At 45.0% G+C, this 18,566-nt stretch overlaps 1 protein-coding gene across 1 annotated transcript in view; it reads right to left on the reverse strand.

Moving 5' to 3' along the window:
* AGBL4 (ATP/GTP binding protein like 4) overlaps positions 1–18,566 on the reverse strand; it is a 790,143-nt gene that overhangs the window by 679,382 nt on the left and 92,195 nt on the right. The gene's annotated exons all lie outside the window — the stretch shown is intronic.

The raw sequence follows: 18,566 nt of genomic DNA on the forward strand, positions 1-18,566 counted from the left end.
AAATGTGGGTAAAATGACTAACCCGTAACATAAACTGTTAATGTTTTGGAAGGGATGAAGGCTCCTCTTTTTGGAATCAGTGTTAGAATCAGTTATTCCCAACTATTTTGATAGACTCCCATACAAGGGACCATACTCAGGTGTTTACACAGTAATTAGCCTGCTTTCAAGACTTTTCTTTGAAATGTTGCAGTTCATGAGGTTTAATACGGTGTTCACCTACAGTACATATTAAGAGTTTTAATACAAAGTGAAATATTCTATAAACAACGTATATAGTACCTACTTATAAAAAGAAAACAGAGTGTACAAAGACACTTTACTACTCTGGGAATGGGACTGGAAAGTGTATGAGAACATGTGAAATTGCACCTAAAGTTTTGTTATTATCTGATGATTATAAAACTGAAGAGCTCAATTGATTGTACTTGAAAGAATGTACTTAGTCTGGTCTTAGTTACTTTGATTTCAATGTCTAAATTATGTCTCCTTAAAAATGTGTTTGACTGTAATTCACACTGCTGGGCTTTGAGGGGCATTAATGTACTGCAGGGGTGACTGATATGTAACTTGTGTTCATTATTTTACAGAATCATCTATACCAGTTTTATAATTTAAATGACAGATAATCCTAATAACTATATATGGCAAACTATTAAAAATTTTAGTGATGTTTCCACCCTTGATTTATAGCAAATACCTATTTCGCATTTTATAATAACAACCTGATTAGGTTGTACTTTGTAGATTTGTACTTTGTAGACCTATCATTTCCGTTGCATTTATTTCCTACTTTGTAGCAGGATTTTGTTTTTTTGAAAAATCACCACACAAAACATGGCACCCTATGTATTTTATGTAGACTAAAAGCTCTTGGGAATAGATACACCATAGAGCGGTAAAAAAAAAAGAGAGAGAGAACAGAATCATTGGCTCTTTGTTGCTTCTTCCACATCTTCCATGATGAGACCATTGCAGCTTATCAGGAAGTTATTAGACAATGTGCTTTTGGCAATGAGAGGAATCTGACAGATGTCAAGTAACTGAAGGCTCCCATGACTAAAACTTAATAATTGCTGATATGTATATAGCACTTCCAAGGTTTGCAAAGAATGTCACCTGCATTCTCTCACTTGAGACTCACACAATCAATACTATTATCTCCACCAGGGTCACATAAGTCGTACAATGTCAGATGTCAGATGTGAATCTATGTCTCCCTAGTTCAAAGTCCAGCATTCTATCCACTGCACCACACTTGTTCACTAATATATATCACCCAATCCAACCAGTATTTCTTAACTGCCTACTTGTTTGCAAGACACCATACTTGGTGCTGAGAAGGTAAAGACAAAAGGCATTTGCCACACTTTAGGAGTTGCATTCTCCCAGAAAATTCAACTCTTCACCACATCATGCATTTATACCAGCCTTGGGATGTGTTTCCAAACTCATCAATCATTTCCTCTTTGTGCCTAGCAGCGTCTACAGTGTAATCTTATGGCAACATCTGGTTCCTGGATCTCCTCACATAAGCGTGTGCTACCTGGCTCTCCTCTTATTCTGTTTTTCTTGAATAAAGTACTTCCAAGTAAACAGGCACATCCAGGCATGTATCTCATTCCTCCGCCCCAAGCATCACTTGTACATACAAGACCAAAATGCTTTTCTTGTCCTAGGATCCTGAAATCTACTGGTTAGCCACACTTGGCATGTCCGCCAGCCACCTGCACAATAGGTTCCTGCACAGCAGCCGACCTCTGCCTCCCATGAGAACTCTAGAGAGCCTTTCACCCTGGTGAGATTTCCTCTTGTGGCCGTGAGAGATGAAATGAGTGAGGAAACAAAGGTTTGAGCTTGGGAGTAGACGAAGCTCTCAAGCTCTGGTCTTGGGCCTCTGATCGATGAGCTTCTCTTTATCCTGCCTGGATCCAGGCTCTTCCGCCCTCTCCCACCAGCCTCCAAACATTCCCCTCCCTGTGGCTTTTCAGTGCCAGATGCCCTGTCTTCCCATTAGAGTGGTAGCTCCTTGAGGGCAGGGTTTTGAGGGCAGCGCACTTTTTTTTATGTCTATCCCCAGGGCTTAGCATAATGCTTGGCAAATAGTCAGAGCTCCACAAACACTTCTTCCTTCACTGTTCTATAGGAGATCACAGACCCTGCGCTTTATTCTTAGGGTTTTTCTTGGATTCCACATCCTGGAGCATCTGAGTATGTTATTGCTCCTCCTCCTTCGCTGTAGCTGGGCCTTATGTGCAGTTCAAAACCTGGGGCTGTGCATTTGGTTTGTTCGGGGAGTTTGTTTTTTTACTATTTTAATAACTCTCCATCTATGTAACTGTTTTGTTTCCATATGTTTCCACATAATTGTAATAGGCTTCCACGTGTTATAGGTTTCCCTGTGCTTCCATATAATTGCTAAAGCCTTCACCAGACTGATGAAGGGATCCATGACAGATAAAGGGGTTGAGAATTCCTGCCCTGATACTGAGATTGCTACATTTGTAAAGTAATTTCTTTCCTCCCGTTTCAATTTAAAGATCTTTTGAATACAGTTGCAAGAATACAGGCAAATCCAGTTTTACCAGCCCTTGTTAAGCATGTTCCCTCCCTGGTCAGGAGCCTGCCATTGTTAACAGTTTGACCTGTGACTGAACAATACAAATCCTATTCTAGATGGCACTTTCTTAACCAGCTACTGACTTCCCAAATCTCCATTTCCTCATCCATAAAATGAGGGGATCAAACTGAATGACCTCAATGGTTCCTTCTACCTCTAAATCTGTAATACTGTGACTTTTCTCAGACCCAATTCTGTTCTGACCCATTTGAAAGAATGGTCTGAACCAACCCAACTGCTCCAAAGCAGGATCTTTTATGTAAAATGACTTACCTCTATTTCATGTGAGAAACTGAAATTCACATTTCTGTCAGTCAAGCTACAACTAGGCAATATACAATTATCCAAGGGTTACCATGTTTGGTTTATGCTACCAGGGTTTCTGACCTATCAGAAAATAAGTCCTCATATCAGTTATTTGCAAATTTAACATTGGGAAACAGGACACTTCGATCTTCTTTATTCTGAATGCCAATATTTTCTTTGTGGGTTCCTTTTTCAATGTTTCTTTTATTAATTGTCTTTGTTCCTATTCCTTTAAAAACCTCTGTCCAAATCAGAAAGGGACATCATCATACTTACATGAACTGCTTTGCAAACCTTACATAAATGTCAACTATTATCATTAAAAGTTAGAGAACTTTTCACACTCCACATTGACAGCAATTACTCATGGGACTCTCTTTCCAATGAGAAAACAGCTAATTTTTGCTCTACTAATATCAAAAAGTCTCCTGTTCCTCTCCTACCACCCTCCCTCACTCCCAACAGAAAACTATATCTCCCTCATGGTCCTGGGAATCTATTATTTTGATTTTGGGTCTACTGAATGGTACACGACACTTTGATGCCCCATTGTGACATGGAGGACATCCTGAGCCAATGAAGCCAAGCCTGGCAGGTTGGAAAGGGCTGACGCACGCCACCCAGAGATGGACTATGAGTCTGCCACCAAGGACTGGCCAAACTCAAGCCGCTGGGGAGGGAGCCCCCACACCGGTAAGATCACACACCCTTCAATTATTCAAGTAAGTCAATTTGTAGGCATCAAACATCGCTCAGCCAGTTGCCTTAGCAACAGCTGTGACTCTTACAACCTGCCTAGAAATCAGCTCCCCTCCTTTGACCAAGCCTCCGCCCACCAGAACAAGTCCAAACTTTGACCTGAACACACCTTGCAAAGGCAAGGACTATTCACTGCTGACCTGTTAGTGTGATATTTCATGTGGCCACAGAGGACTTACTACAAGTACAGAGGCTTCCTGAATATACAGGCTTTTAGCCAAGCGATCTCTGCCAGCCCAGTCAAATATGGGATTCAGGGTACAGTAGATAGTATTGGACTTGGAATCAGGAAGATCTGAGCTCCAATCCTGCCTCAGACACTTACTAGTTGTATGACCTTGGGCAAGTCACTTGTCTCATCTGCCTCAGTTTACTCATCTGTAAAATAGCAGCTATCTCACAGGGTTATGAAGATCAAACAAGATAACCATGTAAAGTGCTTTGTAAACTTTAGAGCACTAGACAAACGCCAGTTATTATAAAAAATAGCCTTGTAGGTAGGCATAGGTCATGTGTGATACCAGTGCAATGATAGGAGGGAATTTCTCTTTTTGTTCTATCATATCCTACTTTTATTCTACTCTTGTATCCTATACTTATTTCCATACCTGTCATATCTCTGCTAAGTCAGAACACTGGGATCTGGGACTGGGATAAACCTAAGAACATGCAATTGAACATGGAGATAGGGCAGGGGAGGAATGAATAGCCAGGAGTTTAAGGGGGAAAGGTCTGAAGGTTAAAAGGTAAGGTGCTAATCCTGGAATCTGGAAGACCCCGGTCCATAACCTGCCTTGGGTACTTAACAAAGGAGCAACTCTTCTTCTGGAAAATGGGGTAATAGTATCACCTCCATTCTAGGATTGCGGTGAGGATCAGCTAAGAGGCTGGAAGGTCGGCACTTTGCAAACCTAGAAGCAGCCACTGTCCAACAGAACATGCATCAGGGAGCCCAGTTCTTCTGATCCAGAATCAACACCTGCTCATTCTTCTATGCTGAGCTTTTGTTCTCTCCATATCAACAGAAAACTTAGCCAGGTGTTTTTTTGTTTTGTCTTTTATTAAAATGACCATGATTTCATTAAAGCAATAATGAGCAGGCACTTCTCAAGTCATTTTGAACAGCATTCTTGTTTTCCTCCATTAAAACTTTAACTAGCCTGCCTTCCACATGGATGCCAGAATAATCTAACAATCTTCACATCCAGCTCTGATAGTATCTCCCCAGTATAAAATCCCAAACCAACCACTTCAGGCCTCCACAGTCTGCTTCCAAACTGCCTTTTCAGACTTACTTCATACTGTCCAACCTCACACTCTCTGTGTTCCAGTCCTGTAGGACTCACTTGCTGTTCCCTGAAGGTGTCCTGCCCTGTTCTACCTCCATACCTGGAATGCACCCTGTCCTCCCTCCAAGGCAGAATCATTCTCTTACTTCCTGATCCAGCTCGGATGACACTTCTTCCACAACGCCTGTGTGGGAGAATCAGGACATTCCAGAGTTCTAACCATTCTTAAACTTTCCTAAAGGATTTCATCGGGGTCTCTCCTTTGCCCCCATGCATCATGCTTGTAAGACATGCATGGGGATAAAGACTAAACTTTAAAAATTCTTGTTGGAGTGGATAGGCATGAATGGTGTTTTCTTTTCCTTCCTCACAGAGGGATGAGTTTAAGCCTTGTAACCTTAAAAATGTAAACTGATCATCTTTTCTAACAGAGTTCACTTTGGGATTTACTCCCCTTGGCTTGGGAGGCCAGGGAAACATCATTCTGCAGTATAGCAGAGGACAGTGGACATGCACTCAGAGGATCAGAGCCCTAGACTCAATCCTTCCACTGATTTACTGGATGACTTTGGGAAGCCACCTTCTCTCTCCAGGCCTCAGTTTCCCTATCTTCAGGTAGCTGGGTGGCACAGTAGATAAAGCTCTGGACCTGGAGTCAGGAAGACCTGGGTTCAAATATGACTTTTGACATTGAGCAGGTGAGTGAGCCTTGGCAAGTCACTTCACCTCAGTCTGCCTTAGTTTCCTCTTCTGTAAAATAGGGGTAAGAATACCACCTACCTCGCAGAGCTGTTGTGAAAATCAAATAAGAATCAAATCAAAAAACGTGCTTTACAAACCTTAAAACTCCCTACAGAACGGCCAGTGAAGGGATGAGATTAGATAAACCCTAAACACCAACTCGTAGGAGGTTTTCTGTACTGGAGAGGGTTGGCAGCCCTGCTCCGAGCCTTGGCTTCACTAGTAGCCAACTGTCTGACCTGGACTGATCATTCATTTTCCTTCTCTGGGGCTTGGCTTCCCCACCAATAAAATGGGTTGGAGTTGGACTTGGTGAATCCTAATAGCTGAGAGGGATATGACTAGACAGTCTTTAAAATCCTTTCCACTTTACTCACCCACGAAAGACAAAGGTTAGGAAAAATCCGTGGGCCTCAGTGTCCGGGCCACCACCCCATGGACAGTTATTACAGGGGGTCTAAGCCAGTCATGCATTTTCTCCATCAAAAGATATTAATTCTAGTACAATTATCACTGAAATTTTAAACCATCCACCTGCCTGGGGAGGTCAGAAGACAGAAGCAAAAGTAGGAAACAGAGGATGATACCCAGAGAACCCTGAACCTGGGGGCATCCTAAGGATTACAAAGAGATTCACTGGCAGGCACCAAAAGACGAAGGAAGAAAAAGACACAAAGGGCTCAGGGTGGACAGAGAGTTCTGTTTACCTGCGGTTTGCTCTGTTATTAAAGAAACTCATTTAAACATTCATCTCTGAGGCTTATGTGAAATGTAATTTTCTCAGCTCTTTTTAAGAAATCAATTTTATTACAAGGCAGGTAATTATTACAAATGCTGAAACATCTTGGTGCCACTCTCCCACAACACCCCATGACAGAGGCAGAGGCCTTCAGCATGGGCTGTCATTCGCCACTGGCTTCAGACTGTCAGGCCACCCAAAGGCCCTCCTGCCTAATGGCTCTGCCACCTCCCACCCCAAAGCCACAATGTTGGTGAGCATGCATGAGCCTCCAGCTCATGGCTTCAAAGCTCTCTTTGAGCTGGGCACATCAGCTTTGTTGGTCTTCCTGGACAAACAGACTCCACACTCAGTCCTGCTCTTATACCCTGCTTCCCTCGGCTTCATCCCTAACAAAGGGGGAGAGACACAACCCAGTGGACGCACAAAAAAGGGTATACAATAGCTAGGGCAGAGCACCAAGTGATGGAGGTACGGACACCCAAGCAAACCTTGGTCATCCAGGGCTTTAAAGGAAAGAAGCAATAAGAACCCTGGGACACTAGCTGACATTATACTATACTGCTGTGGAGAGGTGGGGAAGGAGCAAATGTGAATGAATGAATGAATGAATGAATGAATGAATGAAAAAGCATTTATTAAACACCTGCTACATGCTAAGCACTGTAATGTAAATTTAAAAGTGAGTTGGTCCCTACTCTCAAAGAATGCATAAACTTAATTGTGGAAAAAACAAATCAGGAAGAGTTCAGTTGCTAGGCAGACAGAAAACTCTAAAAGTCTAAAGGGGTTGGGGGCAAGGTCAATAGAAAAGCCCAGGGGTCCTCAGGGTGAGTACATTGGCAGATCAGCTGGCAATGTCCAGGAACCCAGAAAGTGGAAGGCCCAAGGGACCTGAGGATGCTGTTGCAGATGGCGCAGATGGCACAGATGGTAAGGGGGTCCTCTATCTCACCAGAATAACTGTAGCTGCATGAGCATACATGTCCATTCTGTATGGTAAGAGACTTGGAGGGGTCCAGCCCACCATCTCTGACAAGGAAGAACTAGGTCTGAGGGCCCAAGGAGAGTAAGGATTCCAGGTTCCCTCCTTCAGGAGCGGTAATGGACAGGGGAAGAGTGAAGTCACTTCACCCAGGAAGGGTTGGCAGAAAGGCTAGGAGAGAAGGAGGCTACCTAGTGCCCAAATGGGCTTTGTATAAGACATGGTGGAACAAAGGAGCCAGGAAGTACTCTTAGCTTAGAAGAACACTGAGGGTGGCGGCCCAACCCCAAAATGAATGGATTATAAGAGATAGAAAGAAAAAGTTCGCTTAAAGTTACTGTAGACATTATAAAATATTTGGGAGTCTACCTGCCGAGACAAACCCAGGAACTATATGAACACAATTACAAAACACTTTTCACACAAGTAGTCAGATCTAAATAATTGGAAAAATATCAGTTGCTCATGGGTAGGCTGAACTAATATAATAAAAATGACAACTTTACCTAAATTAACTTATTCAGTGCCATACCAATCAAACTACCAAAAATTATTTTATAGAGCTAGAAAAAATAATAAAATTCATCTAGAAGAACAAAAGGTCCAGAATATCAAGGGAATTAATGAAAAGAAATGCAGGGGAAGGTGGCCTAGCCGTTTCAGATCTTAAACTGTATCATAAAGCAGCAATCATCAAAACTACTTTGTACTGGCTAAGAAATAGAGCAGTGGATCAGTGGAATAGGTTGGGTACACAAGACACAATAGTCAATGACTATAGTAATCTACTGTTTGATAAACCCAAAGACTCCAGCTTCTGGGATAAGAACTCTCTATTTAACAAAAACTGCTGGGAAAACTGGAAAATAGTATGGTAGAAACTAGGCATAGACCAACATCTTACACCCTATACCAAGATAAAGTCAAAATGGGTACATGATTTAGATATAAAGACTGATACTACTACAAGCAAACTACACTTATATACTTACTATAAGCAAGAAATAGTTTACCTATCAGATCTATGGAGAAGGGAAGAATTCATGACCATACAAGAGATAGAGACCATTATGAAATACAAAATGGATGACTTTGATTACATTAAATTAAAAAGGTTTTGCACAAAGTCATTGCAACCAAGACTAGACGGGAAGCAGAAAGCTGGGAAACAATTTTTACATTCGGTGTCTCTGATAAAGGCCTCATTTCTTTTTTGGGGGGGGCAATTGGGGTTAAGTGACTTGCCCAGGGTCACACAGCTAGTAAGTGTCAAGTGTTTGGTCTGAGACCAGATTTGAACTCAGGTCCTCCTGACTTCAGGGCCAGTGCTCTATCCACTGCGCCACCTAGCTGCCCCTTATTTTTTTTTTATTTTTTTCTCATTTCTAAACTATATAGAGAATTGAGTCAAATTTATAAGAATACAAATCATTCCCCAACTGATAAATGGTCAAAGGATATGAACAGGCAGTTTTCAGAGGAAGAAATTAAAGCTATCTATAGTTATACGAAAAAATGCTCTAAATCACTATTGATTAGAGAAATGCAAATGAAATTGGCTAACATGACAAAACAGAAAAATGATAAAAGTTGGAGAAGATATGGGAAAATTGGAACACTAATGCATTGTTGATGGAGTTGTGAACTGATCCAGCCATTCTGGAGAGTAATTTGGAACTATGCCCAAAGGGCTATAAAACTGTGTGTACCTTTTGACTCAGCAACACCACTTCTAGGTCTGTATGCCAAAGAGATCATAAAAATAGAAAAGGACCCACATGTACAAAAATATTTATAGCAGCTCTTTTTGTGATGGCCAAGAATTGGAAATTGAGGGGAATGGTTGAACAAGTTGTTGTATATGAATATAATGAAATACTATTGTGCTACAAGAAGTGATGAGCAGGCATGCTTCAGAAAAAGCTGGAAAGACTTACATGAACTGATGCTGAGTGAAGTGAGCAGAACCAGAAGAACACTGTACACAGAAAACAGCAACATCATGTGATGATTAACTTTGATAGACTTAGCTCTTCTCAGCAATGCAAGGATCTAAGAAAACTCCAAAAGACTCACAATGGAAAATGCTGTCCACATACAGAAAAAGAACCATGGAGTCTGAATGCAGATGGAAGCCTACTATTTGCTCTCTCTCTCTCTCTCTTTTTTTTTGTTTTGTTTCTTCTTTCTTTCTTGTGGTTCTTCCCATTGGTTCTAATTCTACTTTACAATATGACTAATGTGAAAATATGTCTAATATGAATGCATATGTAGAGTCTATATCAGATTGCACACCATCTTGGAAGGAGGGAAGGGAGGGAGGGGGAGAAAATTTAGAAATCAAAAACTTATGGAAGTGAATGTTGAAAACTAAAAATAAATAAATTTTTAAAAATGAATGAATTATATACAATGCACCAGAAACCATCTCTGGGAATCTATTTTTTTTTAAATCCTCAGTAAATACATATGAATCATCTACTGTGCATGGAGGTCCCGTGCTAGATGCTGGGGGAAATCCAAAGCTGAACTAATCCTCTGTGTAACATGGTCCTGTGGGATGGACCTGAAGCCAAAGAGACCAGGCCTCCCATCTGACCTCTGATGCTGGTGGTGTGAGTGCAGACACATCACTCAATCTTTCCACACCTTAGTCTATAAAATAAGGTAGACAACAGTAGTCAATTCAGAGTTGTGAGGAACTGAGAGGTGTGTTAAGTATTCGGCAAAGTCAAAAATAAAACAGTCTCTCTACTCTCAAGGAGCTTACAATCTCCTGAGAGGGAATAGGTGTCCGTGAATGAGTAAATATAAAGTAATTTGGGACAGAGCATTAAGAACTGAGGAGACAGACTTCATTCTTTCTGTCCATACAAAATCTGCATCCCTATATTTTCATTCCAGCAGTCCCTCCTACTCTACCCATTTCCACCTACTGTTCTGAGAACAATAATCAAAGGAGTACTGCCACTGCTCCTAGAAACTCCATCCCTTTTGCCCCAAATGTCCCGCTCTCCCCATCTGTGTTTCTTCCTTTGATTAGAATATAAGTTCAGGGCCTGACTCCCTTTTCTATCTGTATCGAGAATCCCCACCCACTCTCTAAGCCATCTCCTCCAACTCATCAAGCAAAGGAATCCCTGCTCCAACCTACTTGCCTCTTCTGGGAAACCTCCTCAAAGTGATGGAGATGGGCCCCTAAAAGGAAAAGACCACATCTTTGGGACCTGGACCCCAAAGCCCCTGAAGCCAGATCTCTGATGTTCGCCTGAGGCACCCAGAACGTCCAGTCAATAATACTTTAACTGCCCTTTCACCATGGCTCTCAGCCACTTAACTCCCTCAATTGTCTGCACCTGGCCACCCCAAGCTACTTACCACTCCTTAATCCTATCCAGATCTTCCCACAGTCTTACTGTCTAAAAGTACAGTTTTATCCTCATCAAATGCTCAAATTCTTAAAATCTGGCTGGCTTGTATTGGTGCTACAATAAACTCGCTACTTGGACTGAAAAAAGGCTTAAGTGGCCAAATTCTTTAGAGGCAGACTACCACCCTGAACCCTTGGATTTCAGGGTTCCTAGCACCCCTAGACCACAACAGAAGGGAGAAGCAGCGAGCCCTCAAGACAAGTCATTGCACTCCCCAGTTTGAAAGTTCCTCCTGAAATCGAGCCTAAATCTGCCTCTCTCTCTAATTCCTCCTTCAGAGACTTGAAGAGAATGATCATGTTCCCCCTGAATCCTGTCATCCCAAGCTCAACATGCCTACTTCCTTCAGCTGACCAATGTCATTCTCTCAAGACCCTTCCCCACACTAGTGACCCCACTTTAAACAATCTCTCACATTATTGTTCATGATTATTCACCCACAGAAGTCATCCTACCATGCTTTGTCATGACATGGAAGTGACCCGAGGTTCTTGTAGACTAGCTGGGCAGCTCTGGAAAGTTTTCCAACTTTCTGAGGACCAGCCTCGTAAGTACGTCGAAGCTCATTACCAGGATGAGGATCACAAGGTAAGTGGTGCTTGGCACACTGGCATTCTTGGCTCATCGTCATTATTATTATAGGTCACTGAATTTCCAGACAAAAGGCTTGGGTTATAGACCTGCACCTCACTAGCTGAATGATCCTGGACAAATCACTTCTTTCTGAGACTCAACTTCCTTCTTTGTAAAATGGAGATAATTGCACTTATGTCACAGAGATGACACAGGGAAAGCACTTTCCAAATTTTAAAGTATAATAAAAATACCCGTAATTATAAATACTATTATCATTGTGACATCTGATCCCTGTAGCTTAATGAAAGCCAGACATGGGAGTAGCATGAATTTCCCGGGATGATCCTTTTCCAGTCAGAAGGTAGTCATTTTCCCCTCTCCCAGGGGAAGGTCTTTCTCCTCCCTTCAGGTGGTTGCCTGCTGGGTGTTTACCCATTAATTGCCTGCATCTACATACAATTGGTCTCCTTAGTAACAGCTCTCCTAAGCTCCCAGCTGTAAAGCAGCTTCTAATTTTTAAAGGGGCCAAACTTTTTTTTTCAATCAGCTCATACCTTTTAGAGTATATTTTAAAACTAGGATTTAAAATAAACATACAGAGATTTCTTAGTCCTCCATAACTACCCTCATAATTCACATGTGATAGACTGACTCAAGCAACCTCCCAGACCCTCCTCAACTCTCATTTCTTCACTCAGAGATTCATCTCATTCCCCTCCCTCCATGATTTTCTTCTAAACTGACCACACATGGCCATGTCTTCATTCAATCCGTCAAGCTGTAGTGAGAGAAACCCAGAATACCCAGGACGGTGAGGGGACGGGAAGGGTAGTAGAGCTGACTTAATCACATCCCGTTTTTGAACCGCTTTGGCAGAAGTGGAAGTCAAGAAAAGGCAAGAACCTTGCTCATGATGACCAGGAGAGCCACAGGCCACTCCACTCACTCCATCCTGAGGGCTCTTTCCACAACTCCTAGCAAGCTTTCAAACAGGAGAACTAAGACAGTTGGCTGGACCAGCGCAGCCAAGAACAGGAAGTGTTAGTCTGAGGCCCTGGGTCTGGGTAGGGGTCCCAGCAGGCTTCTGTGTGGCCCTGCCCAGCCTTCCAGTCTTTGTGAAAGCTGCCCCCCTCCACTTATTCCAGGTTCCGGCTGTACCAGGCTAAGCGGGAACACACCCAAATTTCTTCTCCAAGCCTGGAATGCCGCCTTCCTCAGAACCACATCTGGGGATACCTGATTCCCTTCAGGACTCAATTCAGGGGTTCCCTCCACAAGAAGTCTTTTTTGATCTCTCCAGCTGCTAGACCCTCCCTCCGGAAACTACTGTGTATCTGTTTAATTCTTCAGACTTAAATGTATGTGTGCACAGAGTCTGCCCATTAGAAGACGTTACCTTCAGGCAGAAGCTTTATTTCTGTCTTTGTATAGTCAGTGCTTAGCGCTGTGCCTGGCACATAGTAGGCACTCATTAATTCTTAAGGGTCCCCTTCCCAGGCCCCCCCCCCCCAGCTGTCAGAGCCTTCTCTTCTGAGAAGACCTTTCACATACTCTGTAGCTATCTACCCTGTATGTGCATGGTATTTAGAGGACATCTCCCCCATCAGAATGGAAGCTCTTGGAGGGCAGCGACCCAGTGTTTTCTTTTCTTTGTAAGTCCAGTGTTGGTGCCTGTCTCATAATAAGCATTTAATAAATCTTGCCTAAGACCCATCCCAGCTCTGCTAGCCTGGGCTTCCAGAAGGAAGGTGGTGCCAGGCGCCCTTTGCCTGGATCAGCTCTGGAGTGTCTTCTCCAAGCAAGCACTGCAAAGCTGCTTAAGTGTGGCCCCTGGATGAGCCTTCCCCCTAAAGGGGCAGGAAATGGGGGTGGGATGCCTGCTGAAATAGCCAGAAGGAGATCTTTGGCCCAAGAAGATCCCTTCCTTGTCCAGCCCTGCCCCCAACTCTTCAGGCTGGCACAGAAATGATGGGTGAGCTCAGAGACATCAACATAACAAATTTGCCCGACTCTCATTTCTTGCAAATGAAATCATGAGAAATGTACCTTTGTGGATAAATACCAATGAAGCAAATGTGCAGCTGGGGGGAATATTGTTGTGATTGATTTTTTAACAGATGCAACACTGATAAACCTCCAGGCCCATGTACCGGGGAAAAACAATGTTAAATATCTATTTCCTATTGATTGCTACTGGGTTAGCCAAATGTCCCACATTATCACAGAAATGCCTTACTAAAGAGATAATGGCTTTTGCACCAGGCTGGAAGAAAGCAAACCTGAGCATTTTTATGCTGAAAAGAAAAGTAAATGTGGGAGGTAGAGCCCTTCCTGGAAAAAGAAACACCTACGAGACACTCACATGCAGCCAGCCGAGCAGCATCAGGAGACCACTCTGGCATAGACAAACTGGGCGGCTTGGGCAAGTCACTTGACATCTCTAAGCCATTTCCTCATCTGTAAAATGGGACTAATAATTCTTGACTATCCACCTCACAGGGTTGCTTGGATGAAAGTGTTCTGCAGATAGAAAGGTGATATTTCAAAGGGGCCTTCATTATACCCGTTCTCACCTTTGAAGGTGAAGAAGCAAAGAAGGGGTACTTCAAGAGAATGGAACTGGGAATTGGGAAGCCGGGGTTCTTGTGCTGGCTCTTCTGCCAACTTGTGTGATCCCCTTGTGACCTCTGCACTGTACGGTCAGAGGTGCTGAAAACACACTGACAGCACTGGGGGAAGGGGACAGATGGGGGGGGGGGCCAGACGATGCCCAGGGTCTCTGCCAGAGCTGGGATGGTCTCTTCTGACTCTAGCAGGGAATACTTTGGGGCATTCTACAAATTACAAGGACAACATAATCCTTTTCCTTCCTATTCAAAGGATTTCTCTCACTGTCTGGGTCCGAAGCAAGGAAATATGAAGCTTTCTGCATGATGTCATGTACAGTAAGTCAGGGTCTCCTGTCTCCAGTATCACTCAGGAGGGCTCTGGGTAATGAGCAGGTGTCAGAGGCCTAACATCCCAATCACAACCAGATGGGGTCATCCCTGGCACCTGGCCTGTAACCAGAGACTGCTGCACTCAATTACAACCTGGGAAACCACCCTGAAGGAGCTGTCCCCATCATCCTTTGAAAGGCACTTTTAAAGGCTTTGAGAAACTGAAAGGGAGTCATCAGACTAGATACAAATAACAGGAAAAATGCAATACCATGAATCCAACATAAAAATAAGCCCATGGACAACCCTGGCATCAGAGAGAACAAGTGTTCCACTTCCACCTGGTTGAGAGAAAAACATCTGAAAGGACTTGGGGGAGGTTGATTTGGTGACTCCACGTCAGGGTCACATTGTGTAAAAGCCACAAGCCAACTCTATCGGGCGGGTACCGAGTCCAGCGTGCGGCCTGCCACCAGACCACCTGAGAATGGAGAAGGCCCAGTCCTAGACCCCAGGGAGGGCAGGGCTGAGAGGAGGGGGCCTGCTTTGCTCAGCTGCAACACAGGACCTTCACTAACGAGGATGGGCCCCAGCTGATCCCTAACTCAATGAACCTAAAACGATGGGAAATAATAATCCCTTACATGGGTATAAGCCTGCCATTAAAAGGAGCCTCCCCATCCACACTGTCATAGGATCCTCCAAACAGCCCCAGGAGAGAAACTCAAATGGTTTGTGTGTTGCGGGGTGGGGCTGGTGGGCAGGCCATGGGACCTGGCAAAGGGAGGCAGGCCACATGTGCACCAGGAGCACTTGGCCTTGTCCACAAGGCAGAACTTGGGCCCAACACAAGAAGCAGTTCCTTAACCTCCAGAGCTGTCCAACAAGAGAGAGCACAAAGGCTTCTCCCTACCTGGAGTTCTTACAGGAGGCCGGAGGACCCTTGTCACACATTCTCTGGCAGCTAAGTGGCCTAGAGGGCAGGGTTCCAGACTTCCAGTGTCAGGAAGGCTGGAGTTCAAATGCGGCTTCTGACAGGGTGTAAGCTAGTAAGAGCTCACCTCCTGGGCCAATCACCTCATCCCTCCTCTCTGAACCTCAGCTTACCAATCTGTGAAGCAGGGATGGTAACAATACCTACCTCCCAGGCCTGTTTGGGGGATAAAATGAGGGAACATCTATGCAAACCTAAATGTGCTTTATTAATAAGGCCTCTGCCATTGGCAGAGGGGCTTCTCTGTGATTCTCTCTCACCTGAAGAATTCATGGCTCGGTGACTTGCCCTGTGCTGACTTCTGAGGCAGGAGGAGCTACAGGGAGGCTGAGTTCAGCTAAACCTAGAGAGGGATGTCCTGAGGGGAGAAGCTGGTCACCAAGGGAAGGGGCCGAGGTGCCAGCCGGTCACTGCTGGGGAGACTGGCAGGAAACTCTCAGCTCAGGGCGGCTTTCCTGTCCCTCCCCATTCAGATGGCATACCAAACCTCAGAGGAAGGCAAGAGAAAGAAGGCTGGGTTTTGAGTCAGTGTGCACTTAGCAAATCACTTATTCTGTACAGGCCTCAGTTTCTTCCTCTGTAAAAGGAGTGGATGGAGCTACATGGCCTCTGAGCCATGACGGCCTTCCAGTGATACAGACTGCTGCCCATCCATGCTGACTGCTACCCAGTGGGGTGTCCATCTATCCACTGCTGCCTGAGCTGTGAGACTCCTGTTTAAAGTCTTCATTTGGAGGGGAGGGGGAAAAGAGGGCCGCTAGATTCCAATAACAGTCTATGTTTCAACTAAATAGGCAAGACAGAAAAACATTATTATATGAGGACCCATATGATAGAACTTGAGTTTAGTTGCAAGAAAAACGTCTTTGGAAATGAATTTAGATCTTCCTCTATGGTCAGAAGTGGATAGCTGTATAATCCAAAGTGTTTCCTCTTTTCATATTAAAATCATAAAATCAAAGGATGTTACTGGTGGAGGGGACCTTAGAATACTCTGACATGCACCCTGGATTTAGGAAGAGCACATTTCAAAAACTTCAGAGGAAGGAGAGGGAGGAAAGATCCAGTGACTCCAAATTCTCTTGGAGAAGTCACCCAGGAAACATGGCAGGCCAGTGATCTTCACCATAAAGGACTATAATTTGGAAGAAGGACTGGATGTGTTCCATTCAGCTCCAGAAAGCAGAACAAGGAGCGACTGGTGGAATCTGCAAAGAGGTCAGTGGACACTTAGGAGACTGGTTCCCCATCAGAGTAAGTGGGCTGCCTCCCAAAGAAGACACTTCCCTGTATAACTCAATACTCACAGATAATGGAGAGGAAAGGCGGCTTCAGGAGGCAAATGGAACCGCTGCCTCTGAAGTTCCTTGTGAATAAGGCAGACTCCTTCTGCCCCCTTCTCAATAACTGAGTGCCAGCCTGCAGTATCCACTGGAGGAAGCGGCCAGCCAGTTATCTGGGCTCACTTCTCTCACGGCTCTGCCCCCGACTCTCTGGACTTTTAAAGCCCCAGCCCAGCGGCCTTCTGAAGCTGCAGATGTGGCTGCCCGGCCTGTGCCCACTTCCTCCTCCCCTGCTCTTTCATGTGTCGTGCTCAGGGTAGAGAATGTCTTTCTTTTGCATGTGCTTGTATTCCCAGCACTGAGCACAGGGCCTGGCACACAAGCACTTGATAAATGCTTTTATCTAATGAAGATTCTCTGAGAGAATGGCAAAACTCAAAGGGTACAACATGGAGGCTGGAGCTGGAAAGTGCCTTAGAGCAGAGAACAGAGGATTTCAAAGTTAGAAGGGGAGGAGGAACTTAAAGAACACTGTCAAAGCTGGGAGGGGCCTGAGAACAGGGAATGTCAGGGCTGGGAGGGGCCTGAGAATAGGGGTGTCAGAGCTGGGAGGGGCCTGAGAACAGGGGATGTCAGGGCTGGGAGGGGCCTGAGAACAGGGGTGTCAGAGCTGGGAGGGTCCTGAGAACAGGGGATGTCAGAGTTGGGAGGGGCCTGAGAACAGGGGGTGTCAGGGCTGGGAAGGGCCTGAGAACAGGGGATATCAGGGCTGGGAGGGGCCTGAGAACAGGGGGTGTCAGAGCTGGACCAGACCTGAGAACAGGACCTTACAAACACCCAATTCTAGTGAGCTCCTGCTTCAGAGGTTGTAATAACTGTCCTGCTTGCTGTTAAGTCAAGGCATCACAGACCAAGAAGCTGAGTCCCTCTCTTGGCCACAGGGAATCTCCCGAGTGGAGGGAAGTGGGCAGAGGCAGACAGGCTCCCGGCCTAGCATGGCCCCATGTAAGGTGGAAGTCAGAGGCTGTAGCCTTGGGCCACCTCCCTCACAGAGGACACAGGGAGGAGGCAGGAAGTGTGCTGGAGCTACGGGAGCAGTGGGATGGCCTCAGATCCTCTGGCCTCCTCCCTTAGGTGGGCCTCACCCAGGGTCACACACAGAGCCCTGGACCTGCAGTGAGGAGCCATGAGGGAGTCACTTCACTTCCCTGTGACTCAGTTTCTCCTCAACACAACTTGACAATATTCAGGAGAACAGCATCGAGGGGCTGGTGTGGTGGGGAGGCTGCTTGTTAGATTTAAAGTACTCTAGACATGGAAATTATGAACCATTGTCACTGTGAATCATATTAATTATACTGATGATCACCCATGAGCCACTTCAAATCCCTTAAATGCATTTTTAAAAACAACACTGACCGCTTCCACTGCCGATGATTGGCCTGATGACTTCCCGAGCCTCCGTGGGCACCTAGTTTTCTGACAGAAGCCACACAAAGTGTGTCACTTACCTGCGCTGCAACATGAGGCACAGGGAGAGCGGTGGGGGGAATGTCAGGCTCTTTACTTTGACACTCGCCAGCCTGGCCTCCCGGCCCATTCCCTTCCCCCATCTCACCTTACACAAAAGCATCAGGCTCCGGATGGATGGGCCAGACCCAAGGGGCACCAGGGCAGCAGAACAAAGTCTCACCCACGTGAGATGAACGACCTTTGCAGGGCATGATTCAGAGCCCACAATGAGGCCCCAGAGCCCTCAAGAAGCTCATCTCCCTCCCCTGGGTAAAGGCTCCACTTACAGAGAGTATTTTTTGCCCTTGCGGCTCACCAGAAAGTGAGGCTTTTAAAGTCAGAACATTTGTCTGATGCACGGACCGTGAAGGCAGAAGGGCAGAAATCAATGC

The sequence above is a fragment of the Vombatus ursinus genome, unplaced genomic scaffold (genome assembly GCF_900497805.2).
Source record: "Vombatus ursinus unplaced genomic scaffold, bare-nosed wombat genome assembly UNPS02014825.1, whole genome shotgun sequence".
Taxonomy (NCBI): Eukaryota; Metazoa; Chordata; class Mammalia; order Diprotodontia; family Vombatidae; genus Vombatus; species Vombatus ursinus.